Genomic DNA, 21,015 nt, shown 5'->3' on the forward strand with positions numbered 1-21,015 from the left:
CTTTCTTTCACTCCGTGTTTGTGCATGAAATGATTAGTTAGTTTGAGCACCACCATAACCTTGTATTAAGCCTCAAGGAGAACGAAGTAAGCAATCACAACCATTCTCTACTTCTTTTTTTTTTTTCACTCTTCTTCTTCCTGTTCTTTGAATCGTTCAGAAAAGCATCAAGGAAAAAAAAAGACAGAGAGGTTAACCGAACGAGAAACTCGAGTAAACACAAAAGTAATTTATAAGAAGTAAAGAGAAAAGAAGAAATTGCAATCATTTCCACAAGAAACTCTTATTGAAAGGAAATGATTTTTGTTCATTCTCGGCTCCCAGTTACATTTGCATTAGCAATTGGGTTTGCATCGTGAAGTTGTTCAGATTTAATCTCTGCTCTGCGCAGGCACATTTCAGCTGAAGGGTAAGTCCAGCTTTATTATGACGTTAGAACACTTGGAAAGATAAATCAAAAGACAAAACAAATTTATTATCTTAAAACATCCAGTGTGAGCTATCATTAGTAATTAAAGGAAATTATGATTCTTATAATAAGCCTGCATAAGATAAATAGTTTGAAATAGCTACTTAACTGTATTAATATTTATTGGCTTACGTGTCTAAATAACTAATATTGTAATTTGAAACTATATGTGTGTGTGTGTGTGTGTGTGTGTGTGTGTGTGTGTGTGTGTGTGTGTGTGTGTGTGTGTGTGTGTGTGTGTGTGTGTGTGTGAGTGCGTGCGTGCGTGTGTGTGTGAGTGCGTGCGTGCGTGTGTGTGTGTGTGTGTGTGTGTGTGTGAGAGAGAGAGAGAGAGAGAGAGAGAGAGAGAGAGAGAGACAGAGAGAGAGTTAATACATGTATATAAACTAGATTCATCGTCTTTTCCACTTTCTGAAGCAAGATACAACATCTACTTTTCGGACTAAGTTCAGCTGTGTCGAAATTTTTATAATCGAATCGGTAGCTTTAAATCTAGTTCTTTCCCAGGAGATTACACTTGAGAAAAAAGTCGCTGAATACCATGAGAATATGGTGGGTTTGGAAAGCCTGGAGTACTGTATTTAATTATTGTAAGGTAGAATGAGCTGAGGCATTGTCATGGTGAAATATCCACATACTACTCGTCCTACAACTTCTGTTAGGTTTCCAAGAGAAAAGTGTGCTAGACATTGACTGTTGGTCCAATTGAAATCTACTTGGGTTACAAAATTAGTTTCTGACCAAAAGAAAATGGAAAACATTAAAACAGTTGACATAAATCTTGTCTTCCTTTTTAATAACTCTTACATGCTTTTGACCGTACATTCATAACTCTCAACGCTTCTTTCACACAATTTAATCCAAAAACATGCTTATGTAAAGTTAAATATTTAAAATTGTAAGTACTATCAGTCAACCATTTATGGCCTTTTTCTAGCGAATATATTCCTTTTAAGTTTTGTACTACCCATAAACCTTTCTGAAAGTGTTTTTAGTTACTGATAATAGCCTATGCATCACATATGTAGTAAGTGAAAATGAAGTATCAGAATAGTGGGAAAACGCAAGGATTAAACAAAACAAACTATTAAATGTTCTAACATAGTTTTTCATTCAACTCTACCTCTTTTAAAGCTATTTTTCATATGCATCAATAGCATCATGATCTTTTCAGGTGTTATTAAATTATAACCGTTGAGTTTTTAAGAATAAAATCTCTCTCTCTCTCTCTGTCTCTCTCTCTCTCTTATCCATCTAACTATCGTTCATTCAGTCACTCTATTGTACGATTTGCGTTTATAGACCAGCCACACTCTTTCGAAAAACATGTTTTTATCGATAAAAACACCCAACTCATCCTTCCCCGTGCCCCCCTCCCCACACACCTAAGAGAACGACAAGCTCACTTCAAAGATGGCTCGCTGACTGTGATACATTAGCTGCTGTAATGAATGCACTTGGTAACGTAGTACATCGCTATAAATCACACAGCCGCAGCAAAGGCACCTGACTTAGTGCCTAATATAAAGTAAGCACTAAATAGCAATTAATTTTCTTGATTTATGGCACCTGTTTACCAACGTCGTTTGGACTACTTCGTCCCAGGCTTTCACTCGAGAGCCATGAAGATAAGGGTCTGTAGGGATGTTAAAGGCTTTTAAGCTAGCTCTACTCTTATCTCATGTTTTTTTTTTCTTTCTTTTTTTCTTCTTATAAATATCATAAAAGGTAATTTTTGAAGGAGACCCAAAAACCTTGGCGCATAAAAAAGCTTTTGATAAAGATGTTGCGATTTTTTTTTTTTTGCTACTTTAAGAAATTCGTTAATACGTCACAAAGAAAATTATCTAAATAACTTTTTTACATAGTTTGGGAGAGGAAAGTTTTATGAAGCAAGCTTGAAATTGAAGTTTGAAATTGCTGTGTTGAACATTGCGTGCAATTTAACGAGCGGGCACTTCGAAAGTTTTTATATTTATATATTTTTATAAGTTGTATAGTCATTTTATTAGCATGCATATTTTTTTATTAAAATCTTATTAAATATTTTTTACCTTTCAATGCACCTTTTTTTTTTAAATAAAGGCTGCATAAATTCCAGCATTTTCCAACTTGATATATGTCGCAGATATGCTTAGCCTTTTCTGCAGATGAGCATTTAGGGTGGGAAATGAACTTGTTCACACCAAATATAAAAGCTTTACGCTCTAAACTCTCATTCTAAATGTTTGTTACTTGCTGTGTTCACCTGGTTGCAAAGATCTTTACCACTAGCTAGACCACGTAGCATGGACCTTTGTGAGTGTGATAATGATTTAAAAAATCAGTAGAGAAGTGATACAGGCTCGAGTAACGTTTTTGTATATCAGATTACTTCATAATAATAAATACAAATTCATGAAACGGAGGTCCCCACAAGTAAACACTGTAAGGTTAACATGCTATACCCGATAGTTTAAGAATTAACCGACTTTTGTGCATTAATTTTATGAATTGAAGAAATCTGCACTCCTTTTTACACTATCAGTTCCTCTTATATTTATTTATTTTTAATAAGAAATTAGTCTGTCAATTTAAAATGTGATACGAATACTGCGTCATAATATAAACCAAATGGTAGCATATTATTCTGATTTCTGGATACACAATACTTTCATCCTCTTTCCCTTTCAGTTCCCGTAACCAGTCCTTGGAATTACAGCAGACGATGCTCATTAGTCTGATTAATTAATTTTTTTTAATCTCCAATCTTTCCACAGAACCATTAGCACTTTACAAATAGAAAATCTTGGCTTACGATGTCTAATTCCTTTCCCTCTTTCTTGGCGAATTTCTTTTCAAATTAAGAAAACTATAAGAGAAACAATATATGTCTTGTATGTTATACATCCTTATTTTGAAATGTAATACATAAGGGAATTTTCAACTTTTCAGATTGAATACTATAAAAAGACAAAGCATTTACATTTGATAGGTTCACTGAAATAATGCGATTAATTGTACACAACACTTAATTGAAGCCACTGTGATGTTTATCCCTGATTTAATTAGCCTTCTATCAGAAATTAAAACCTTCTTTAAAAGAGATAACTTGACAACAGTTCACAAAATGTCTACTCATTGGAACACCATTCGGAATTCTTTTGAAAACCACCCAAATCCCCAAACCAATTTTCAGTTGTAGTGAAAGAAATCAAGTCTCATAAATTAAAACCCACGTAACAACGAAATCAATATAATTCACTGGCTGTCTTAGACAAACAAAGCTTTCGAATCATTTGTAAATTTCATTAAAGATTGTAAAGCTGGTTTCCCTGGGAGTTTCTCTTATATAGTAATCCATCAAGTCTTTTTCTCTTTAAATGAATAAATAATCACAGCAATAGGAATAATTTTTATTGCCTTCCTTTAGGATCTTTTTTTAATGGATAAAAGATGGATTTCTTATCGTAATATATTTGGTATTCAAATGAATATCTTTTGAGAATATTTCCTTAGTTACATCTTGAGATTTTTTTAAGCAAGGGTAACTGCCTGGCCTTAAGTAGTGCTAACAATAAACCATCTCTAACGAAAGCAGTTTGACACACACGCGCTGTTGACAGAGTCGATATTGCAGAGGTGTACTTATCAAAAACTCTTAATATTCGAATAATTCTGTTCAATGGGTAGTAAAATAATCTCCACATAGTTGGCAGACTGACTGAGTCCACATCTAAGTTTATTTGGCTAGTTAGAAATAAGGCAAACTATTTCTGTGACAAGATTGTAAGTCACGCAAATATTCAGGAATCGCTAGTAGAATAAAACGAATGGAATCTCATTGAAAATATAGAAATTGTGAGCTAAATATTTAAAAACAGCATATGAACACGTGCGAGAAAAGGTTTTATTAATTTTGAAAGCACATTGAGTATGTGAAGGGAATATATTCGTACTTCTATCGGTATCGACAAGGTCCTTTGATTGAAAATACTTGGATTGAATCCCATTTAGGAAGCGAAAAACTTTATAAAGGTTTTTCTGTTGAAGGTGAGTTAGCTAGTTTTATACGGAAATGTAAGATTTCACACCGGCTACTGGACAGAGAAACACACGCATTTAACATGCATAATACGTTGGCCTCATATTGATGGCTTCGGCTGTAATTCTGAATGACAACTTATCTACAAGTTTGTATTTTTAAAGTAAAAAGTGAGGTTCCATACGTTGAACTAAACCATAAAACAAGATTTGAAAATTGAAAGGAATTTTTCTCCAAATTATTCTATTACTTGTGAGCACTCCAATATTGTTGTTTCTAACATTTCGTTCTTCTACCGCACTTCTTACTGTTTCAATCTAGCTAAATCCCTTGGTCTTCCTCAAGGTCTTTTTCCTGCCTTCTTAGCACTAAAACTCATTTTGCTAACATTTCCTCCGTCGTTTTATTTAAGTAGATTAGTCCTTTTTCAACATTCTTTAATGAAAATGATGTCAAGTTCCTTCTTAATATCTTCGTTTTTAAGAGCAAATATTAAGAAAGATATTCTAATGTTTGGCAACGGATCGAGGGGAAGGCAAATAGTGTCATTAACGTCAGTGAACTCCCATTTTTGTCGGAAACCGCTCCACCATAGCCCATCAACTCTATTTTACTCTTTAAATGTATCTTTGTGTATTATGTAATATCCCAGACCGTATTATAGTGTTTTTAATGGATAAAAAGTTCTGAGTTTCCGGAAAGAAACATACTTTCTCCGACATATGAAGACTGGCTAACTCACTTTCAGCTGACGGATCATTTTGAAATGTTCCTACCCAAAGACTGATGCCGTGTTGTCCTTGGCGTTTGCTCTAAAACAACACCTCAACTAAAAACAAGTATTTTAAAATTTAATTTATTATAATTAAAAACACGTGGGTTTCCGTTTTGTTATACTGAATATTCACAAAAAAGTTAACCCTTCAAGTATAAAATAAATGGCAGTTCAAAACATACCACAAATTATAAAATTTGGAACTTATGTACAACCCAATATCGAAAAAAAAGGACATATATTAATATACAGTTGTATTGGAATGGTTATGCATACGCTACACTGATATACACATAAACATCCTTTAAATATTTTTATAGTTATCGGATTCGCGTGGTAGCCTAGCCCATGGCTTTCCAAAAAGTCTATTAGTTCGAACAAAATTGGACACTGCTTAATACAATCATTAACGTTTTGGTAATTGTTGATTATAGGGGTCGCTCTTAAAACACATTCCGAACAATATGAAAAAAAAAAAATTAGCATTCAGAACGAATCCTTCATTATATTGAATATGCAAATACTGCATATTACTTTAGAAATACTTTAAATTCTGAATTTTTTTTCGTACTTTAAGAAAATAGTAAAGAATGATAAATTAGGAAATGAAGGATTGTTCGCTTCATTCCGAATGGGCAGCCTTTAAGAATGACGGTTTTCTTAGACGCAGTTAACTACTGTGCACTTCTAAGAAGCCCTTCATTTTCTTTTATTCTGCGCTCCAATCAGAAGCTTATTAAGCATTTCTTCTCTTCTCTTCTCTTATTCTTTTCTTAAGGAAGATGACTTGAAGTGACGAGCTAACGCTCTCTCATACTCCGTCTACTGCCATGGCGACAACGACACGGCTGCTGACTATGTCGACAAGATCTATAACCAGTTCCGCTTGTCACGACACGTCCTTCCGCTGACCCGCCAGGTTTATTGAACGCTTTTGCTCTTAATCGATAGGCCCCGATTTCAACTTTCTTTCTTTCTTTTTTTTCCTTTCTCTTTTATTCTTACTTTTAGAAATGACGAAAGCATTTTACATAGCAAACTTTCATTTCCATTAAATGACTTAACTTCTCGTGTAGTTTCTTTCCACATAATTTTCTTATATATTTATTTTATTTATTTTTTTACACTAAATCTCCAAGTGTGTTGGAATCAAGCGGGAAAATTTATGTACATATTTGTAGTCTACTTCTAAGCAAAACAGGCAACTCAGACACCTTATTATTATCTCTATCTGCATATATTAAATTACACTACCAATGGCTTATTTGCTTACTTTGACAATTTATTATAAGACAGACGGAAACAGCGTCCTGACCTCCCTCCCTCCACTGTCTGTCTCTTTCTAGGGAAAGTGGAATTTATTTTTTTATTATTTTTTTAAAATGACTACTCTTCGTGATTATTCTTTCAGATACGTGCAAATTCAAATAATTTATTGTGCATAATTAATCTATAAGAGACCTGCAAAAAATATTTATTATTCATTGAAACAGTGGACTTTAGCGTGTAAAAAGGAAATTCATATAAATTTATTATACAAATTTACACAAAACAATTTTGGTTTGGCATAAATTCATACATTTGTTTTAATGTGATTTTGTGAATCGAAAACATCGCTATCACTCAGTTTTATGTAAATTTATTTGTGCTTATCTGATAGGTATTTCATAATATATGATATTCGTGTGTTGTGATATTTTCTGCAAATATCACAATATCCCACAACACTGTAGAGCCTCCATAGCTCAGTTGGGTATCAACTACGCCCTCAGAATGAATGACTTGTTTAAGAATCATATCCAGGACGCAAGTAACTTTTACAATGACTTTCTAAGCAAAACCGAGTTCGCTATTTTCATCTGTGGTGATACTGACTTTTTTTTTCTTCTCTTAAAACAGTACCCTGGATGTTTTATTGCAATCGGTGCTTATCGATTATTGCCGCAGGAGCTATTTTTTAACGATGCAGATACTTTTGTTGGATAGACATGGATTTTGAATGGTGTCACAGATATTGCTTCTGAAACTATGTCGTCAACGAACCCAAATTGGCAGGGTTGTTCCCTGTAGCATCGTTTTTACAATCTGCAAACGAAATGGAGCAGAGTCGTACTCAATGGTATAAGGAGGATGGACAATAATAAATACAAATATGCTTTTATGCTCTAAACGACAGCTCATGATTTATCATAGCTTTCAAGTTGATAATTATGCTATCCTCACTAAATTAACCAATTTTCACTTACTAAATTATCATTATATTCAAATTATATCATTCAAATTATATCAAATTTGAATAAAATTCAAATTATATCATTATTTAAAAGCGATCATAGTAGTTTGGTATTAATAATAAAAATGTCAGCTTATTAAAAATATAAAATATTTGATCTTCTTTTTTAACTTTATCCTTAGGAAAATCCTCAGCTAGTTTATGGCCTCTTTCACGTATTTTATTCATTCAACTGGGATATGAGTACTCAAAGGAAATAAAGCTTCCCTTTTGGATGAAAATTGCTGCATTCGTTTAACCCAAGCAAGAAGAGTAATGGAATTATAATGTCTTGTGAAAATCTCGGAAGAGGCGAGTAGTGTTTTTCCAATGATAAATATGCAAAATAAAAACAGACAGCCTCCGATTTTTTAGCTCTTTCTCAAATCTTATTTCGTTTTTAAATCAGGAAGAAACTAAATAAATAAACAGCCAAATCAGCTTTTCTATCTTTAATTTATTTTAAAAGGAGGGTTTTTCGCTTGTTGTTTTTTTTTTAAGTGAAGGGACCGCCAGTAATTCACGGCTCATCAGAGTCATTAACACCGAGGAAATATATTGCGTTGGAGAAACGAGGGTGGTGAAGAACAGGTAATGAAGAAATTGGAAAAGGTATCTCTAACTCAAAGAACTAATTAAATTCACGAGAGGATAATTAAAATTCTGTTCAACAAAACGATATCTGATCATATATTCACTGCTTAGCCTCAAGAGCAATTAACTGTTCTGCGAACATTCGTATTTAATTATAGGGCAGATTCCACACTAGAAATAAGTTAACGAAAGCAGTACGCGCTGCTAGCAGCGAAGATAAGAATAATTAAGGAGGGTGTGAAATAACAGAAAACTGCTGAAATTTCACACATTAAATAAATTTTCTTTTGCTTTTGAGTCGAGAATTTGTTATACTTAAAAAAACACAACTTTGGTACACTAATATCGATTTTGAATTGCAATGTTGTTTATATTAAAAAATGACAGATGTCGCGATTGTTTTTTTTTCTTAGCTCAAATTACAATTTGTTATTTGAATTTAGCTATAAAGAAATGTTAGAGTTACGGAAAAGAAAGAATCCTCAAGAAACTGTAATTTTTTGAATTTTTTTTTTTTTTAATATTCGTAGTAAGCCTAATAAAGTAAACTCTGATGTAAGAAACATTGCATATAACGTTTTTACTATTTTTTTATGTACGGTGTCAATTGTAATGATCCCCGGAGCTCAGCCAGTTTGACGATGCCCTTTGGTTGGAAAGATCTTGATTCTAATCCCCTATAGGAAGCCAAGAACCTTTATCGGAGCTTTTCAACTGAAAGTGAGTTAGCTGATCACATTACATACGGAGATGAAAGGACTTTAAACTCGGCATTTTCATTCCGTTAAATATACAAACGGAAGAACACGGACAATTTACAGACATAAGATGCAACTAGAATGTGTTCATCATAGCGAACACATTTGGTGGCTTTTATGTCATCCAAACATTAATACATTTTACAATATGGTGTACAGAATTTTAAGCGTAAATCATTGGCCCGCAATGATTTACCGAGTGGCATGTAAATCATTCTGCGTAAAGGCAAAACTTGAAGGCGACTGGTTTGCCGAGTGGATAATGTGCCCACTCTCTAACCACCAAACTGTGAGTTTGAATCCTATCGTGGGCACGGATGTTTATGAATGCCTTTTAAGTGGTGCATGAATTTCCTCGCATGACTTGGTGTGAGACTACCATCCTGCTTTAATGGAGGCATCAAGAAATCAACAGTTGGCTCCGAAGTAATGTTTCCCGCATAAGTACCTCTTAGGCTATCTACGGCACTAATACAAATATGTTATAGGCTACCTATTAGAAGCACATTAAATTTCCAAGGCACTTCTATCGCGTCACCTCAACTACATTTTGACCTTTCTCTGGGTCTTTTTCCTTCCATCCTGACATCAACAAATAACAGTTGTGCTAACCATTCCTCTCTCATTCTGTTAAAGTGACCATACCATCTGAGATCAGCTTTGCTCAAAAATTCCTGAATACTAACAATGCCAACATCCTTCCTTATATGATGATTTTATTTGTCACTACCATTGATGCCATCTGCCCACTCACTCTCTTAGTTTTTCTCAGGACTGATATTTGCAGTCTCCAGTCTTTGTTCAAGTGTTTTATTTCTTACGCCGATCAAAGATTCATCAATTAAAATTGACATGAACAATTTTGTTCATTTCTGTACAATTCTGTACTAATTCTGTTGTCTGTTTTCATTTTTAATTTTCCATCTTCTGTGATGAGATATTTAACTTGCGCCACCTGTTCTCTTTCGCCATGTATTTGATATTATTCATTAATAATCTGAAATCCATTAGGATATTGAGTCGCGTCATAAAGTATACCTGAAAAAAAAGGAAATATGATTATAATTTTATGTATTCATTTTTTTAATAAATTTCACAAGAAATTGCGATTACTATTTTCAGTCACGTAAAAATGATGTTTGCTGTACCTCGAACTTATTTTCTCTCTTTGTAAATAAAAATGAATTAATCTTAATATTCTAGTGCACATTTTATATAAAATATGTCATTTCCCATTATTAAAATAACTCATATCTATTTACAATTATGTCATCCATCCTTAGATAAACAAGAGATTTAAATTAGATACAGAATAAATTGCAGACAGCATTTTCTTCAGTTTATTTGCTCATGAATGTTTTATATTGCTTTCGGAAACTTTGATAAAATATAAGCAAAACTATTTTTTCTTTTTTTTTTTTAAAAAAAATCTTAGAATGATCATTCCATAGCCATGTTTTTTCTTCATAAAAAAAATTACCATTTCATGTTTTTGGTGCATAGCTCAATGTAGTCATATCTGTACGTTTTCCTCTTTCTTCAGCTTATATATTTTTTATTATATATATATCATTGTATCCATTCCCATATTTGATGTTTTCAATGTTCATATGTTAAAAGAAATTGGGAGAAACACAAGGAAATCTAGCCGTACGATGCGTGTTGGCATTATAGTATCTATATTTGTAAAACGAATTACGTATTTTATGTCAAATGGATACTTGGAATATTGGTGGCCAAGAATTCACGGTATTTTAATGTCATTGCCAATGCCCAACATTTATCATGTAACATCGTGCTGATATCATGAAAGTAACGATGTGCCATACAGAACTGTTATCCAAGCCGTAATTTATCACATAGATATGTGGATAACGATACGTTAGTACAAGTATGTGAAATTTCGATCAACTGCTTCTTCAAGCTTTCTATTTCACAGTGTTCATAACTACCTAGGAGAGCGAAATTGCCAATTTCAAGAGCCTCTTTCAAATGCCTCTTTGATTGTCTAATACATAGTTTTCCAAACTAGAATAAATAAACATATTAATATGTTCATTCATATAAAATAAATCCATATATGAAGCCAGGCGCATAGTAGTTATAGGTTTTTCGTTTACACTGCTCCTTATATCTGTAGGTTCTTTAACAAAGAGATGACATCGTCATCACTTTGTGATGACGGTTGATTATTAAAACGTGTTTCTTGATTTTGCAACTTTCTGTTCCAATATATCTAATGGACAAGTGACTGAATAATTGGAGTGGTATAGTCCACAGATATTCAGACCGTGAAATGGACGTATATTCCAAATCACAAATGGACTTCCTCAACTTCCTTCTGTCACATGCTGATTGAGAAAGTTGTCCCGCAACATGCAATAAACGCATTTTCATTCTTCCTCATTAGATTCTACCGCTACCCAATCAATATTTGGATAATTAAAGTCTCCCATTATGATTACTCTTTTCGCGCTCACTTTTTCTATTTGGCGATGCATTTCTTCATCACCAGCAACCGATCCACCAGATTTGTAATCTTTTGTATTCGTTTTCTTTTTGTTTAGCTACTTTTAGATTGTTTTGTGTGTGTATGTCATTCATGAACTGAAAACCCATATTACGTCAGTAACACGTGTAGGCTAAGGATAGGATTTTTCTAAAATCATCATCATCATCATCATCATCATTATATATATCAAGGATTTAGGCCTAGCGTGGAAGTCATCTTTAAATGTTTTAAGAGGACGTCCTGGTTTTCTTTTTCCTAATGGCTTGTACTTTAAGGCTTGTTTTGGTAATCTTTTTATTTTCATTCTTTGAACGTGTTCTATCCATTTATGTTTACATTTTTAATTTTTTTTTATTTCTGATTCTTGGTTTAATTCTTTCATAATTTCTTTGTTTCTTTTGTGATCAAATAGGGTATACTTTGCAGTTTTTCTCATAAACTTCATTTCTGCTGTTATTAATCTTTGTCTTTTTGTTTTATCACCCAGATTTCGCTTCCATTAAAACTGGTAGGGCTAATGTATTGTATACTTTTAGTCTGATTTGCTTTTGAACTTTGTTAGGTTTAAATACAGTATAGAGTTAATTACACCTGTTATTTTTAAATATTTGTTTTGCAATTTTTATGTTTATATATTTTTCATTTTCATATGTGATCATATATCCTAGGTAGTTAAATGAATTCACCTGTTCTAAGATCTTGTTATCTATTACTATCTTAGTTCTTGCTGGATCGTATTTTTTAAAGGCCATAGTTTTTGATTTTTCTGTTGATATTTTCATATTAATCTTTGGCTATCTCATTTAGATCTAAAATAGCTTTCTGTAAGTTGTCTTCAGAATTTGTAATTATTATTTGGTCGTCGGCAGAAAAGGAGAGTGTTTCAGTTCACAGTAGGAGAAAGTTTAATACCTTGATGGAAAATTTTATTCCATTTTATTATTATTTCATTTAGGTAAATATTAAAAAGAGTTACTGAGAGGGATATCCCTGTCGGATCCCTTGGTTTATCTCTCTCGTATATGATAGCTCATGATTTAATTTTATTTGTATTTGGTTATTTTCATATATAATTATGATAGCTTTTAGGATATTATTTGGTATTTGTCTTTTTTTTAAATATGCTAAATAAAATGCTTTTTCACTAAAATAATAATAATAATTATTATTATTATATGGGTGCCTCCATACCTTCATGGAGTCCAAAGACTCGTCATAGGAGACAAGACTATCTACACGATATTTACTTCTGCTTGACCCTATTAACAGATAAAGCACACGCAATCCTCAAGAACCAAGAAGACCACACCTGAACACAGTAATCCAGATGTGACTGTATCAAGGCCTTATAAAGAAGAATAACAACTTCCTTATTTCTACTTGCTAGTGTATTCTTCAATAGCCAAGTAATCGCATGAGCTACCTTAGCAACCTTAGAAATATGCCCATTAAACTTTCTAACATCACCTCTAAATCCCTAGCTTCAACTATTTCTTGCAGTACAGTTCTATCAGTGTGGTTCACAGCTTGTAATTGATTTATCTCAAAATGCATAAGTTTACATTTCTCCACATTAAACTGATAGTTGTCATCTTCTGCCCATATCGACAACCTATTTAAATTATCCAAAAAGCTCTCCACTTTGTCTTAATTAACTAATATTCTATCTAATTTTGCATCAGTAGCAAACAACTGAATATTTCCTTTCAGGTTATTTCCTATATTATTTATGTACAAATTAAACAGTAGTGGCACTAGCACAGAACCTTGTGACATACCACTAGTCATCTGTTTTCTCCTGGATTATGCTCCTGCTCCTCTATATACAAAGTTTTTGGATCAATGTTTAGTACTTTGTACCACCACTCCTGAGATACTGATTGGTCTATAATTTGCTACTGCAGTCTTAGAACTACCAAAGGAATTATTTTGCCCTAAATTAAAGAGCCTAGGCAGAGCCACTGCGTTCCTTGCACATTCTTGCAAAATGCTAATTGATATTCCATGTAATCTCACAGCTATATTTACATTGAGAGTCTGCAATATCTTTCTTCTTTTCTACTTGTAGCTACTGGTAGGGCCTCCTAGCTGGACAGGTCGAGTATCCAGACTAAGAGAGATAACCTGGTCCTTCTGGTTGGGGGTTTTGCATAAGGCTGGTTACCTTACCAATAAAAATTTCTACAACCCAGGTACTTGAACTAACCTGCAATAGCCTAAGAACCTCCAATTCATCCACCTCTGTTCCCACATCAGTTTTTTTTCACATATGTCATAGCATTAATCTCACTTGGATTATTATTATTATTATTGTTATTAAAAAGTAATATTTATAAAAAAAATTATTATTATTATTATTATTTTCTGCCCTCCATGGATTCAAATAACTCATCATAGGAAGTCTATACTCTGTCATGCCAAAAGATCATTGAACCGTGCCTCGGACCCATTCATAGTTTCTACACTCACCAGAATTTCGGGCAATTCCACTCACCAATCGCTCTCCATGCAAAGAACCCGCTTCTCACTCTCCTGCTTATATCCTCTCTAAATAGCTTCCATGGATGGCCTCTAGTTCTACCCTTGCCACCTTCTACTCTATGAAATATCTTCTCCACATAATCTGGTAACAACCCTCACAACTTACATGTCTTCTTCATATTCCCTCTTCTTCTTCTTCTATTCAAAAGGCTCTGTAAGTTGCATTTTCTCAATCTCTCCTTGTATCTGACATTCCATAGACTGACATTAACTTAGTAAACCTTCTCTAATATCCTCATTCCCCTGAAAACTAGACAACCAAATCTGTGTTCAGTAGTCAATATGTGGCCTGATCAAAGCCTTATACAAGGGAACCATAACCTCTTTGCCTCTAATCTCCTCATTATTGCCATAATCTGTTGGATGTTCTTACAATTTTAGCAATGTGACCTCTGTCCACCATCATTCCTAGATTTCTCACCTCCTCACTTCCTTCAAAATGTCTCCATTAATTGTATACTCTGCATCCCAACCTTGCCTACCAAATTGCAACATTAAACTGATAACTCCAATCATTTGTCCACTTACATAGTCTAATCAAAAATTAAAGAGTCTAATCAGAGCAAGCGCGGTCAACAAGGGCTCTCTCTAGACAGCTAACACCAAAACCGTTTAGGTGTGATCCATCAGTATTATACAAATCCTTCTTTCCATCAATTTGTTTTTATGATTTCATTTCTTTTGTATTTTTTATTTATATTTTTACATAGTCCAGAAATTCTGCTCTAGAAACCAAACATGGAACTTTTTCAAGCTACTTCAGGCCTATACTAAGTGTGAAAGTAGCCTACTTAGCTTAGCTTTCTTATTTGGTTTGGTTTATACTTGGGCCTTTGACTTACTTGCTAGGCCCTTCCAGTATGCTTTTTCATTTTTTTCCACCATTTTTCAATCATTATAAAAATATTCTTCTATTGAATCTCCAAGATTTAAACTTTTTTTTTCTTGAATAATATTTGTATATTTGGGTTTCCAGTTCACCTACTAATGCTGCTCAACTTTGATTTTGACTTTGACTTTGATTCTTTATTAAAACTTTACTACATATCTTTCTTATCAGTATATGATATTCATTATTATCCTGCTCAAAAGTTTGCATGTCTTCATGATAGATGATAGCATTACTAACTTGTCCGTGTCTTGAACAGAAATCATATAGTACTCACCATTATTATTAGCTTTGCTCTTTCCTCCAAAATGTTTTCCAAAACTTTTCAGTATTTCTGGTAATTGATGTCTTATGCTGCCATTTTCCTTCTCTACAGGCAAAAATAAGTCTCTTTGACCAATTCCCTATTTGGAAATTTCCCCATATTATTATTGTTGAAATTGCTATCGTTCAGTGTGTTTAATCTTCATGCTTATTGTCAAATACTATAGCTGCATCTTCCTTTTCCTGATCAATGTTGCCTGGATATAACATCTTATCAGTGGTATCACGTGCCCATTTAGGTTGGATGTGCTGTTATGTGGCTTATGCAACCCGCACTTCAAAATTCACGTCAATTTGACATACGATTGCATTTTTATTGATGTATGAAAGTTTTAAGAATGCATTGCTCATCAGCGCTCATCTTAATTGTTCCAATGCAATTAATTGTAGGATAACTTTGAATACTTTATCAACTAATATAATTTTAAATTATATTAATTCTTTAAATTATTAAAATATAAATTATTTAAATTATCAAGAATAAGGGTGTGGAGTTTTGGGCATTGGTAAGCTCAACTTGGCCAAAATTTATAGGCATTTGATTCTCGTCGTGTTGAGGGGAATCCTTATATGGACATTTTCAATCGAAATTGAGTTAGGCGATCTGATATGAAGGTAGCAGGGTTTTTTCCTCCTGGAAACTCAGTTTTTTCATCCTGCATACAGATAAAATGACCTTCAGAACACACGCCACTTACAGACAAAAAAAATACTGTTGTTGGTGATGATGAACAATAGATGGCGTTGATGGTTGTAGTGTCATAGAAGGAGAATTAAGTAGTGGTGGAGAGGGTGAGATGTATTTAGCGAAGTAGAGTAGACTGCCCTCCCACAAAGAGGCCTCGCACTCCCTGGAGGTGTCACATAATAATAATAATAATAATCACTGAGACCTGGTTCACTGAAAACGATATAGTTACAGGGATACAATGTAAAGAGTATTGTATTTTCAGGGGGAACAGAAGGAACATTACAGGAAATGGGGTATTGCTGATAAGAGCTGCAGAATTACAAGCAACAGAAGAGAAGTTAAAGATGATATTAGGTCTGAGAGAGATGGTTCATTTGAAGCTGTCTAGTGTGAGTTAGAGACAAATAGGACAAATGCATCGGGTGCTGCTATAGACCGGGGATCTGCAGGAAGATGTAGATACCGTGTATCCGCAGATTAGTACAATTAGTGTAGGCTGAAGAATTATTATGGGAGACTTTAACTATGTAGACATTGATTGGAGGGAGTAAAGAGGCATGGCAAGATTCAAGCGGGATTTATACAGTTTCTAAGGGATAATTACATAAAACAACGTTATAGAGGGAACAAGGTTTTTGAGGGTTTTGGATCTGATAGTAGCATGAGATGTATTAATAACTAAGGTAAACATTTTGCTTCCAATTGGGAAGAGTGACCATACAGTCTTGTTTTGGGAAGTTGCCCAACACGTGGAGTTATCTGTTAAGAAGGGGTTTTATGTTCAACTAAAAGGCTGCCGATTAAGAAAGACTCAGGACTCAGGAGTCATCTTGGAACAGTGCCATGACTTTAGAAGCTGCAAGGAAAGAATGTTAGTAGTGCATGCAAGTGGTCAGAGATTGCTTGAGAGTAGCAGTATCACACTGCATACTCTAGTTCAGGAGGATAAATCAAGTTGGAATTAAGCGGATCCGTAGGGATAGAAAGCAACATCTGCAAAAAAAAATATCGTAGAGGAAATATAAAGAAAAAAGTGATCAACTTACTCATGAGCAGTACAAAGTGCTTTAAGAAGGGTACCTAGTATGGTAAAGAAGGTCAAATCAGAGTATGAGGGAGAGAATTAGCCAAACAGGCCAAAGTAAACCCAAAAGAGTTTTTCGTTATGTAGTAATTAAGAAGAAAAATGATGGGAGAATGACATTAAACAATGATCGTGGTAGGAAGGTGACTGAACAAAAAGAAATAGTTGAGTTGCTGAGTGATCAATTTGCAAAGGCGTATCATCCTGGTGGTGATTTTACAGTTGATGATGTTACAGAGATGCATATCAACATTAAGGTGGATAAACAGGAAGTGTTCAGCGTATTAAAAATATAAATGCGAACACAGCAGTGGGACTGGATGGCATGTCAGCCCGTGTACTAGGTGAGTGTGCAAGAGAATTGGCATTTCCTCTGACGAAGTTTTTCAATCTAAGTCTCAGAAACTACAGACCAATTAATATATGGGCAGTGGTTGATAAAGTATTGAAAAAGTTGCTGAAAGGTAAAATACAACAGTGGATGAATAGGGATGCGATACTCTACAGTGCGCAGCATGGCTTTGTAAAAGGTAGATCCTGTCTTAGTAACTTATTCACATTTTATAATAAAGTGGCAGGCTACACTATGATACTGCTCGCCTTTGTCAAGTCACATGGAAAACTATTACAAAAAACTGGAGAGGATGGGAATGGATATGAGACTAGCTATGTGATAAGGGGATGGCTGACGGACAGACACCAGAGAGTCGTATATGGTGGAGTGGAGTCTAGAAGAATGATCGTGACTAGTAGAGTACTTTCGGGTTCGGTACTAGGGCCTCTACTCTTTCATTTGTATATCAATGACATAGGGAAAGATTTGAGAGAAGGGATATTCAGTTGTTTGCTGATGATGCGAAGCTGGGGAGGACAATAATTGATAAATTTGATGTAGATATCCTACAGGATGATTTAAACTGATTTAAATAAATTGGCATTGCGGGTAAAGGATGATGATTATCAGTTTAATGTGGCAAAATGTAAAGCTATGCACAGTGATGTAGCTACAGCTTTTGTCGCCCGGGGCGATCCCTGAGTTTGTCTCCCCTCAATGCACACCAAAAATACTACAAAAAATCAAAACGACGTATAGGGAAATAAATTAAAACACTATGTTTATTTTTGAAGTAAAATTTTAATTTCAATATTATAAAATGTTATTTTTCTTGCTTTTCTGTTAGCAAAATCGTCGAATTTTGCTAAAAAACTCGACATTGGCGAAGTCTATTTCATAATAATATAGGTAATGCTTAATCAATTTTATTTAGAAAAACTCCTCTCATAACTATCAACACTTACAGCAATTGTGAGGAAAATTCGCAGCAGTATTACAATTTTTGGAATGGAGTTCTCGAGGCTGTATTTTCCGCAAAAGTTCAAAAAGGTTCAAAGTGTCACCCGGGACGGACCCCCCCCCAGCTACGCCACTGGCTATGCATTTCGAGTTGAAAAGATTGCATGTGGTGTATCATATTGATGGTATTGTTTTGCAGGAAATTGATGAGACTAGGGACTTGGGAATAATGCTGGACAAAGAGTTGAAGTTCAGAGGTATATGGCAAAAGTTGGTAAAATAGCTCAACGAATTACTTGGATGTTGAAAAACACATTAGCAAGTAAAGATAAGAAAGTTATTATCCCTCTTTATAAGGCTATGATTCGGTCACATCTTGATTACTGTGCACAGATTTGGTCACGTGAGTTTTTTCTTGGGAACCAGGTGGTGGTCGAAAAGATTCACAAACGAGTGACAAAGATGGTGACAGGTGAGTGGAATGCTCTCTACGAGGATAGATTGAAGGTTCGTAGGTGACAAAGTTTAGTTAATAGCAGAAAAAGAAAGGACATGAGAGAAATTTTCAAGATATTAAAGGGGTTTTATAAAATTGATGCATGCGAAATTTTTCAATATATGACAAATAGTCATAGAACTAGGGTCCATCCGTAGAAGTTATGTAAGAGTGTGGTTAGTCAGAGTGTGCGGACCAGATGTTTTACAAGGAGAGTGATGAGTGAGTGGAATGGATTACCAGAACTGGTTGGGGGTTCCCTGACAGTGAATGGATTCAAGGAGAGGTATGATAGGATTTGTGTGTATGATGGTAGACTTGGGATCTCCTGCGATGGGTCTCCGGACTTCATGGAGATACCGTATAATAATAATAATAATAATAATATTGAAATTCCTTAAATGGATCATTTTAATTTAGGTTTCGTGTGATGTTGTTAAGGTCACAGTTCTAGCATATGAAGTTTTCTTTCACGAAAATATGACATTCCCTTTGATAAGTAGAAATTATTTCAAAATGAACTGTCATCGACCCCACGTCAAATTAAAATTATAACACATCAAAAATTCAAAATATGGAATAATATCCTGAACGTTTACATGATGCAAAAGAATAACTAATTATTATTCCTCACAGAAAGAAATATTTTATTTAATGCGTTGTTTTAGATTATTTCAGGAGACATCAAACCCATCCGAATATCTTCTTTAAGTCTTAGTTAAGATAGCACAATAAGGTCCTTTGATAGAAACGGAATGAAACTACAAATAAACTCGAGGTATCACTGAACTTAATCACTAATCATAATGATTGTGAATGCATTTAAACGCGTGAAGGGGGATTAAACTATTTTCTCTGTACTGATTGCAAATGAAGCGGTGTCCATTATCAGATAATGGACTCTGAAAATGGGGGAGAAAGTTGAAGAATGTAATTTAATCTGATAATTCTCTCTCTCTCTCTCTCTCTCTCTCTCTCTCTCTCACTCACTCACTCGCCATAATTTAATTTCTCAATTTAATCATTACTTTCCCATACAATCTCCTCCACAATTTAAATCCGGGAACATGGCTTAATGTGATATCTGCATTATTATTACATTTTGCTGAGTTGACACCATTGTTTCATTTGCAAAAGGAATGATAAAATGATATTAGCTCTAATTATGTTAGTCTTAGGAGAAATTCTTAAGATTTTTCTCGAAAAGAAAGTATGCCATTATTATCATAAAGACAAACCGAGATATTCACCAAAGCGAACGTAGAAAGGGTACGTATGACCTTTCACATTCTGGAAATCTGTGGTTCACTAGATAAGATGACGTGCTCTGCCGATGACAATTCCGTATCCGAAATATCGGACACAACCGTACTGCAAATCCTTTCGGTATCTGGATGTCTCAGAGCTCACTGTTGATTGATTTTCTCTCAAGGACGTTACGTTTAGACATTACATCTCTAGCTGGTACGCCTTATAAAGAATTCCAAGCCCAAAGTCTGTGGTAGTAAAATTGATTTCTAGAAATCAGAATACCGTATGAGAGGAAAAATCTCTTCTTCTCATACGGTTCACTTAGTCCTTAATGTAGCTTTGATTCTGCTCACTAAAGGATCTTAAGGGGTTTCTGATAAGATGCGGCTCTAAACGGACTGTTTAATAGCTTTCGGTAATCTCACTTCATTAATTTCTTATTTTAAATTGTCACTGGTTAATAGAATCATTACATGTGTGATTCTGTATTATATGTTAGGTTAAAATTGTAATTTATTAATTATTATGCAGTCAACAAATTGGTTTATCCTACTTGGCAAATTTATATTTAGGCGATTCATCTTCTTTCACTGATAAAAGCCGTTTTCTAAGTGATATTAAAAAGAAAATTGAGTGGAAAACTATTATTATTGTTTTACAAATGTTAACAATATATATATATTTTTTCTTTTTCGTTTACATGTGCTTCATTGATGAGTGATTATGATATCTATATGTTTATTAGTTATGAATTTCTATGGACTCTGGATAGACCGATTTATGAAAATTAAATATTTGGTATTTGGAATACGAAGTAAAACCTGTTCACCTATTTTGATTTTGACCACGTTTTACAAAGTGATTCAAAATATAGAAAAGTACATGGCTCAAGGAATAATGGCCATAATGATAAATAGAATTACTATTCAAGAATATTATGGCTCCGTTGCTCTAATCTTAATGAGATCTTCAGTTTGCAACAAAGCAGTTGCTTTTAGTTATGATCAGCTGTTATAAATAGATTCGCTGTGTGGCATTTCG

This window comes from Typopeltis vanoorti, chromosome 8 (assembly GCF_054136105.1).
Source record: "Typopeltis vanoorti isolate ZY-2024b chromosome 8, IOZ_Tvanoo_1.0, whole genome shotgun sequence".
NCBI lineage: Eukaryota > Metazoa > Arthropoda > Arachnida > Uropygi > Thelyphonidae > Typopeltis > Typopeltis vanoorti.